Raw genomic sequence first — 10,290 nt, 5'->3', positions numbered from 1 at the left:
CCTCATTTTTCATGGTTGTTTTCTCAGTCTTCTTGATACTTTTTTCTAGATCAGATGTTTTGTCTTCTACATTAGAGATTCGATCTTCTGCCTGATCTAACCTACTTTTAATACTTTCAATGGAGGTTTTGATTTCCTGTATCACATTCTTCAACCCTAGAAGTTCCATCTGGTTCTTGTTTAGGGTATCCATTTCTTCTTTCAAGTCATTAAAGGACTTCCTCATCTCCTGGAGCTCCTTGTCTCTTTTCTCTTCTCAGTTAGTTTGGTCACTACAAATATTCTGGATTCCTTATCAGTCATGTCCACAACGTCCATTGTTTTGACTGTGGGTGATGTAGGTTTGATGATTTCCCTTGTGGGAGAGGCCTTTTGTTGGTTGCTCATATTTCTTGAGCCTCTGTGATTGTTCCTAGTCATCAGGTAATCTATATGTTGCTTCCTAACTTATTTAAGGTATCTTAGAGTTTTAAACGTTGTACAGGATTAGAAAATAGATGATTTCTCTTATGGTTGGCCTACCTGTTGCTCACTATTACCATTAACTGTTGCCACTAGTCCTGGATGGCCCAAAGTCCTCCCTATAGGAGAGGAGTGGTGAGCCTCCAACTGACCTAATAAGCGACACCTCAAGAGCAAAGGAAAACAAAACAAAACAAAACAAAACACAATCATGCAGCACATAATGCATGCCGCGCGCTATTCAAAACACTAAAATTCAGATAGTCCAAAGGCAAGTGGGGAAGGGCCAGTGGATGAGTGACAGGTACTGAGAAGATGGGCCTGCAGCTGCAGGCCATCTGGTGTCCGGCTCGATCAGGTTTGCAGGTGGGGTAGGGTGGGGTGGGGTGGGGTGGGGTGCCAGTTCATCTTAAAGTCCCATGCAACCAACCTGAGGTCCAAAGACGAGTAGAGGTGGGGATGCACGAAGGTCCTGGGTGGTCGGGCCTGCAGCCACAGGCCCCCTGGTGTCCGGAACTCTGTATCCTCATTCTGAACATAATGATAATATATGAAAACCTTGCATTTTGTGTCATCAAAAAAAGGATAAAATTTGTCATTCCTGCAAATAGCTAAAATATAGAGGAACTAAATGTTTCTTATTGTTAGAGCAATGTTTTCTTACTGTAGTATAAACATACATTTCTATAGTAAGTTGCAGAAATCATTTCATTGTGACTTGGCATCCCTGACATACTTCAGTGAGAGAAATAGTAAGCAAGAACACTATCACCAGATCGGCGAGATTTGTCCAAATGCGAACACCCCAGATGGTTAACTTCGGAGAGGACTGGGATGTTACGAAGCTTCTGTGAATGTCTGTTCCAGGTCCAGCTAGATATGATTGGGCTCACTCTGAGAGCCTGATGCCTGTGCCATACCATTTGCTAAGCACACTGATTACTATTTCTCCAACAGAGTCTGATTCTTCTTACTTACCATCCTTCTACAGCAGGCCAATTTCTGCCCTGTCAGTACTCCATCCCGGTCTTGGCTCATACTGCTCATCAATACTCCACACCTGGCCCACATTGAACAGAGGTGCAGATTACATTCTATGTGTCAATTTGTACTAAACAGAGGGACTGGTTGTTCTCCCCCTCTCCAGTTGTGGGACCTTAGGAAGCTCATTAGTCTCACTTTGCCTGAGTTTCTTCACTTATTAAGCAGCTTTACTGAGACATGATTCACATGTTATACGTATTAGTAGGGGTTCTCCAGATGAAGAGAACTAACAGGATGTGTGCATACATGTACCTAGACAGTCATGGATCTTTGGCAAGGACACACTGAGAAATGTGGCATTAGGGATTTTTGTCATTAGATCAACATAGCAGAGTGTGATTACCCAAACCTGAATGGTACAGCCTACTACACACCTGTGTGATACAGCCCATTGCTCCTGGGCTACAAACTTGTCCAGCCTGTTACCATACTGAATGCTGTTGACAGTTGTAACACAATGGCAAGTTTCTGTGTATCTAAACATCTACGTGGAAAAGGAAGAGTGAAACTGTGGTATAATTGAGATAAAATGGTATATCTCATTAGGGCACTTATCAAGAATAGAGCTTGGAGAGCTAGAAGTTGCTCTGGGTAAGTCAGTGAGTGAGCAGTGAGTGCATATAAAGGTCTAGGCAATTCCTGTACACTACTGTAGACTTTATAAACATTGAGCCCTTAGGCTACACCAAGTTCATTTATTCATTAATAATCATTTATTTTAATTTGTATTCTTAAATTTGAACAGTGAGAGATAGAGAGAGGGAAAAAGGGAAAGTCAGCCACTCGGTCCAAGACTTGAACCACAGTCCTCCATGTGGAAGTCCTGCACCTTAACCACCATACCACCTCCTGGCCCCACAGCAAATTTATTTTTAAACTCTTTTTCTTCAATAATAAATTAGGCTTAGCTTACTGCAAAATTTTACTTTACAAAGTTTTCAATTCTTTAACCTTTTGACTCTATCATAATAAGACTTAGCTTAAAATGCAAGCACATTGTACAACTGCTCAAAATATTTTCTTCTCAACCTTCTCTGATCTTTTTTCTATTGTGTATTTATATTTTTACTTTGGAAACTTTTTTGTTATAAAAACTAGAACACAGGGGTCAGCAGATGGTGTGAAGTTTAAGGCTCTGGATCCCACATGACTGACTGTGGTTTAAGTCCTGGACCTAGCAGCTTGGAAAACATACCAGGTGTGTAGGCCTATATGCCCAGACCCAAGACGAGAACAGAGAAGAAGTTGCAACCTGACCATCCTCTATGAGGAGGAGAGTGATTTCTGAACATGCCCTATAGAAAAACTTAGTATTTTTTTTTTTTTTTTTTAAGTTTTACACACAAGTTTGCTGAGCCTACATAGGGTCAGGATCATTAAAATCACTGTTGTCGACCTCCACATCTTCTGCCACTGGTAAAACCATAATGAACAGAACGACATGAGATTAAATCAAGCACAAGAAAAAGTGATGTAATCAAGAGACTCAGTAAATATGAGATAGATGAGGCTGTTGTCAGGCTCACATAGCATGCTGTTTTGTTTTTCGGAGAAGTTTTTGCTATAGGGCGCATGTGCTTGCTAGAAAGACAGAGAGAGACAGAGAGATAGGAAGCGAGAAATCACCCCCCAGGGGAATGGCCATGCCACAATCCCTTCTCCATTCTTCTTTTGGGATCTTGGCATGCACACACATGTGCCCGGCATGAGGTTAAGTCACCGGCTCCGGGACTTGAACCATGGTCGACTACATGGGAGTCCAGTGATGTAGCCATTCTGCCATCTGTTGGCCCCAGCATAGCATAATGTTTTACAGTAAATTTTTTTGTATGTATAAGATGTATACTCTAAAATAATGATTCAAAGAGTAGTATAATGTGTCATCATTGACCAAAACGTCATTATCCTGAGCATGACTATATATACCTATATAGAGAGATTTATTTTAATAATTGATTAATGTGATTGTGGAGGTTGGCAAGTCTAAAATATTCAGTGTAGGCTGACAGGCAGAGACTCAGAGAAGAGTTAACAGTTTGAATACAAAGACAGTTCTGTTGGCAGAATTCCTACTTGTATGGGGAAATTAATCTTTTCTATTAAGGTCTTCAACTGATTAGATGTGGCTCATCCAGTGTGGAGAGTAGTCTGCTTTACCTAAAATCTACTTATTTAAATGGTAATTGCATCTAAAAATACCTTCCTATCTAAAATAATTTTCGACCAAATTTCTGAGTACTGTGTCCTATGCAAGTTGACACATAAAAGTAACCATCAGGGCCAGCTGGTGGTATGGTGGTTAAGGTGCTGGATCCCACAGAGCCGACTGACAAGTTCCAGACTTGTTGGCTTCAAAAACATACCAGGCATGTGTGTGTGCCCAAAATCCTGAAGGAGAGAAAAATGGAGGAGAAGGAATTATATCATCACCATTCTCCATGGGGGGGTACTTTCCTACCTTCTCTCTCTCTCTCTCTCTCTCTCTGGTGAGTGCATATGCTCTCATGCAAAATTTTAAAAAATAATAAATTGGGACAAGCAGATGGTATAATGGTTACATTGCTAGACTCCCATGTAGTCAATCACAGTTTGATTCCCAGACCCAGTGGCTTAAATTCATGCCGGTGCATGCATGCCCAAAATTCTAAGAGGAGAATGGATGAGAGGGGATTGCAATGTAGCCATCCCCCTGGGGGGATGATTTCTCACTTTCTATCTCTCTGTTTCTCTCTGTCTCTCCAGTGAAAACACACACCCTATAGCAAAAATATTTCTCCAAAAATAAATAAATAAAATCAACCATCATAGTTACCCATTTAAAGTGTAGAATACAATGATTTTTAGTATATTGACAGATATATGGATATATCATAATCAATTTTAGAATAGTTTCATTCACCTATATCCCTATTTCCCTCAATTCCAAACTACTAATCTACTGTATACTTTTCCCATTGTGAATATTTTATATAAATGGAATACTATAATATATGATGTTTTGTGAATTACCTCTCACTTAGTATGATGTTTTCAAGATTCATCCATGTCATAGCATTTGTCAATATTTTCTTCCTTTTTATGATTTAATAATATTCTGTCGATGGATATAACATACTTTGTTTATCCATTCATCTGTTGGTGGATGTTCATGTTGTTTTCAGTTTTTGGCTCTTATGAATAATCTTGCTACAAACATTTTTGCACAAGTTTTTTCATGTGACTCTATGTGTTTTTATTTCTTTCAGACATATGTCATGGAGTGGAATTACAGAGTCATATGTTAACTCTATGTTTAATATTTCAGGAACTGCCAGACTGTTTTCAAAATAGCTGTAGCATTTTACATTCCAGCCTACAGTGTATAAGGGTTCCAATTTCTCTGTTTCTTCGCTAACACTTCTTACTATCTGAATTTTTTATGTTAGCCATTTAAGGGGATACAAAGAGGATTATCTCTCATTATGGTCTTGATTTGCATTTCCTGGGGACAAATGTTAAAAATGTGATAAAAAGTATAAGCTTATTTGTCATCTGTGTATCTTCCTTGGAGAAATGTCTTCTAGATCTGTTTTTGTTGAGAGATTTTTTTGCTGTAGAGCACGTGTGCTTGCTAGAGAGACAGAGAAACTCAAAGTGAGGAATCAACCCCCAGGAGTGGCCATGCCGCAATCCATTCTCCTTTCGCAATCTTGGGTGAGTTTCAAGCTGCCAGGTGCAGGACTCAAACTGCAGTCAACCATGTGAGAATCCAATACCTTAACCACTATGCCACCTGCGGGTCCTGCCTATTAGATATTTTGCTCAATTTTTAATTGTGCTTTTATTGTATTATGAAACTTATTTGTACATTCTGGACACAAGTTGTCAAATAGATGACTTACAAATATTTTCTGTCATTCTGTGAATTATCTTTTCTTTTCTTTTCTTTTTTTTTTTTTTTTTTTTTTTTTTTTCTTTTCCACATTTTTTTTTTCCCAATTTTTTTTTTACTGTCCACAGTATTTATTTACCAAGAGAAACTATTCTTTAGCCCATGTATTCATGTTTCATAGTTCAGGAACATGGCACCAATCCAATGACATTCTTTACATTCCAAAATCACTTTGTACTGTGAAAGATACCACCTTCCTCATCTCTTCAAAATCTTTCATGGAATCATAATTTCTGTAGAAATCTGCATATGCCTTCTTTCTTGGTTCAGCCACAGCAAACTTATAGAAAGCTGCAACACTCAGGGATACAATGAGCGCTCCAACAATATGAAATCGCAGATGCTTGGCCAGAAGGCCTCACATCTGAGGTTTCACCAAAATACTGGAAGCCATGGCAGTTACTGCGCCTCAACAGCAATGTCCTTCCTGGCTGAAGAAGAAATGGACCTCTTTTCACTGTCTTGATAGAGTCCTTTGAAGCACAAAAGTTTTAAATTTTGATGAAGTCTAGATGATCTATTTTTCATCTTTTTTACTCATTTCACAGCTAAGAATTCTTTGCAAAATATGAGGTCATAAGTATTTATTACAATGCTTTTTAGAGAAGTTTTATCGTTTTTGGTCTTACATCTCAGTCTCTGATATACTGGGTTATTGCAAAAGTCATGACACATTTTTTGCATGGAAAAACATAGAAAAACACATCATGGTTTTCCTGATGACCTAATATTTTGAGTTAATTTTTATCAAAGATACAAGGAAATCAGCTAACTTCATCTTTTGGATGTGACTGCTATCTAGTTTTTCCCAGCACCATTTGTTGAAAAGACTATTCTTTTCCCATTGAATTGATTGGCAGGTGTTGACACCCTTTTCAAAAGGCTATTGGCTATTAATACATGACTATATTTCTAGATTCTCAATTTGATTTCATTGATCTACATGTCCTCCTTGTGCCAGTACCATACTGTCTTGATTACCATTGCTTTGCAGTAAGTTTTAAAATAGGGAAATGTGAGTCTTCCCATTTTATTCTTTTTTCTCAGGATTGTTTTAGTTTTTCTGTGTCTCTTAAAGTCTATATGAATATCAGAAATTTCTTTTCACATTTCTACACAGAAATCAGGTGTGATCCTGATAGGAATTGTATTGAATTTGTAAATCAGTTTGGAGAGTATTGCCCTGTTAACAATATTACACCTTCTTATCCATGAAGATGGATGTTTTCTCCACATATTTAGACCTTCTTCATTTTTTTTCAGCCATGTTTCATTGTTTTCAGAGTAGAAGAGTTGCATTCTTATATTTAGTCTTTTATTCTTCATGATGTTACTGTAAATGGCATTTGTGATTTTAAATTCCATTTTCAGATTGTTACAATAAAAGCCAATTTATTTGGGAAACAATTAGGAGCTAGCAATTTTAAGGCGTACTTCTAGGTTAAACCTCTGACCCAGGGCTCTCAAGTTGAAGGTGGGAGAGATGACACACTTTTCTCTGACTGACACCCTCACCATAGAAGCTGAGTTACTAGTGGGAGCAGGAATTAGCCTGAGTTCTTCCCAGAGTGTCTTTCCTATTGTTGACCCACCATTCATGAACAAGAGCAAGGGTATTAGAACTTCCGTAGTCTGAGTGACATGGCACCTAAGGTTAGGGTCCCCATTATGTGACTGTGAGCTGGGCACAAGAGTGCCCTCACCTCATGACAACCAGGAGCTCAGATTCAGCGACAGGTCATGGAGGTGGGATGAGAAATGCTGACATCCTGCTTCTCCCTAGAAGAAATTCTGTGCTCTGGCGACACCACACTAGAGTGAAGTCTGGTTTTCTGAGTTGCTGAGTTGGGAGGCAGAAGAACGGAAGTGGTCTTCTAACTCTCACTGTTCTTAAAGAATTTTATAGATTTTTGTGCATAGATGTTTACTCATTAACTGTATTACTTTAGAACTATTTCCAGAGGCTTTAAATTGTTTTTATAACTTTGAACAATTTATCTGAGGAATAGTACTGCAAAATTCTTTGTGGTGTCAGAGCATAATTTTCTTATTTTAAACATGAGTGTAATAGTTCCTATTTCATGGAGTTATTGTAGGAATTAAATTAGTTAATACATGTAATATGCTTCAAACAAATGCCTACATGGAGTAAGATATTAATAAATGTTTCCTACTAGTGATTATTGCTATCATTGTTTTATCAATTTTCACTATGATTACATTGACAGTATAGTGGTAGATTAGAAGTACATACCAGCTTTGAAGTCATGATGCTAGCAATATTTTTTTCTTTATTTTTGTATTGTTATTATTATTATTTTGGAGACGTTTTTGCTATAAGCACATGCACTTGCCGGAAAGACATAGAGAGAGAGACAGAAAGCAAGAAATCATACCCCAGGGAGAATGGCCACACTTCAATCCTTTCTCCTCCATTCTCCTCTCAGGATCTTGGGCATGCATGCACACCTGCCTGGCCTGAGTTTAAGCTGCCAGGTCCAGGACTCGAACCACGGTCAACTACATGAGAGTCCAGCGACATAGTCATTACACCAACTGCTGGTCCCATATTTTTGTATCATTTTTAAAAATAAAACGAGCTCCAAAGAACTTACCTTCCACCTCCTACCCCAAAAAAGATCTAGCACCACAACTTGTACACTTTTTTTTTTTGTTTCTTTTCACAATCTTCTTCCTTCTTCTCCTCCAAATCACGGAAACATTACTTTGATTCCAACTTATATTGTTTAAACCATTTAGAATTATTTTATAAGTTTATTTTGAAGATTTAGTCCAGAGGTTGCAAACTTGTGTCCCTTGTCCCCTAAGTATCTAAAGATGACAACAGCAAATATTTTAGAGCATTTACTATGAACTAGGCACTATTCTTTGTTCATTGGTTCACTTATTTCTTATGAAATATGTAATTTCTTATGAAATATGTGCTCCTAAAAACACAATTTTTAAAAGAAGTTTTAATTCACGCATTCTTCACTAAGAGAGACAGAGAAAAGGAGAGAGTCACTACCAAGAGGGTCCTCATACTGTAATCCATTGCCCAGCCAGCCCAGGTCACATGCATGTGCACATGGAGTCCTCAGGACTCAAACCCACGACTTTCCTACATGTTTCAGGATTGTAGAACCATGCATTACCATTAATCTGCCTTAGCTGGCCAAAAAAGCCAACATTTTACACTCCAGTGCTATCCCATTTATATAAAATTGCATAGCTATATTTATATTTACATATAGACATAGAGTTTTCCCAATGTGTAAATGGAAGTTACTTCTGGGTGGTGGGATTTTCATTTTCTCCTTTCTACATATATTTTAAAGAATTATTTATTTAATTCTTATTGTTATTTTCATTTGCTATAGGGCACGTGCTCTTTTTAGAGAGAGAATGAGAAAGCAAACCTGCAGGTCAAGGACTCAAATTGTGGTTGGCCATATGGGGAGTCCTGTGCCGTAACCATCACACCACCTGTTGGTGTTCCTTTCTGTATTTTGAACTGGTCTTTTTTAACCTTTGCTTTTTTTTTTTTTTTATGATGAGCAAGTATCATAACTAAAAAGAGTATAATATCTCATTACAACTCTGCAAGCAAGATCAAGACTGAGTTAAGCTGTTTGTGATAAGCAATGTCTAGTGACAAGGAAAATTAACTCAAACCCTTGTATTATACTATTTTGAACCTTGCTCCAACTTACACTCCATGTTTTGTTATGTAGGACTTAGAAATCACTCGGACCAGCCCTATAGCCTAGGGGTTAAGGGAGCTGGATCATACATGGCCGACCATGGCTTCAATCCTGTTCCTGGTGCCTTGAAAAATACCCTGGGCATATGAGTATGCATGCCCAAATCCCAACAGTATGGAAAGATGGAGGAGAAGGGATTCCAGCCTGATAAACCCCACTGGGGATGCTTTCTCCCTCCGTGTCTCTCTCTCTTTCTCTGTTTCTTTCCAGTGAGTGCATATACTCTTGGAAATTAAAATAACTAGTTAAATAATTATATATATATTTTTTTCAATCACACACAAAGAAATTAGAAATCAATAAAAAGTTTCTATTAATATTAGTGATGTTTTGTGCAAAGCATGTTGGAGAGAATTCTGTGCCATGTACCTGTCTCTCATCTTTTCAAGCCTACCCAAAGCCTTGCTCCTGAGTTCATAGTTCCTGTCCTAGTTCACTATGGGATTGATATTTAATATTTCCATTTTATTTCTGGAAGGAAGCATTCAGCTTAGGGGTTCCTTGTTTTCAGTGTGGTATCAAAAAATGCAATCTTCCTGAAGAAGATGAACTAAAGAAGGTGAACTCTCTAATACCTGTTTTTAATTCTTTTTGAGTAAGACTGAAAGGTTGAGTTTATTGAACAAGAAAATATGTATAGGGACCAGCAGTTAGCCTAATGGCTATGTCGCTGGACTCCCACTTAGTCAAATGCTGTTCGAGTCCCAGACCCGGTGTCTTAAACTCATGCTGGGCGTGTGTGCATGCGTGCCCAGGATACCGAGAGGAGAATGGAGGAGAAGGGATTGCGGTGTAGCCATCCCCCCCGGGGGGGGGTGATTTCTCGCTTTCTATCTCTCTGTCTCTCTCTGTCTGTCTGGCGAGTGCACGTGCCTTATAGCAAAATCCTCTCAAAAAAAAAAAAAAAGAAAAGAAAAGAAAGAAAATATATATAAATAAGTCATTTATGTCTTTTGAGTAGACTTCACTTAATATGCTGCTGGATTTTGTGTGTGTGTGTGTGTGTGTGTGTGTGTGTGTGTGTGTGTGTTTTTTTTCTCTTTTTCTTTTCTATTGCTAGTTGTGAAAAAGGCAACTGAAGTACAATTT

The sequence above is a fragment of the Tupaia chinensis genome, unplaced genomic scaffold (genome assembly GCF_000334495.1).
Source record: "Tupaia chinensis unplaced genomic scaffold, TupChi_1.0 Scaffold000434_1, whole genome shotgun sequence".
In the NCBI taxonomy this organism is placed as follows: domain Eukaryota; kingdom Metazoa; phylum Chordata; class Mammalia; order Scandentia; family Tupaiidae; genus Tupaia; species Tupaia belangeri.
The sequence above is the reverse complement of the archived record's forward strand: the minus strand, read 5'-3'. Positions refer to the sequence as shown.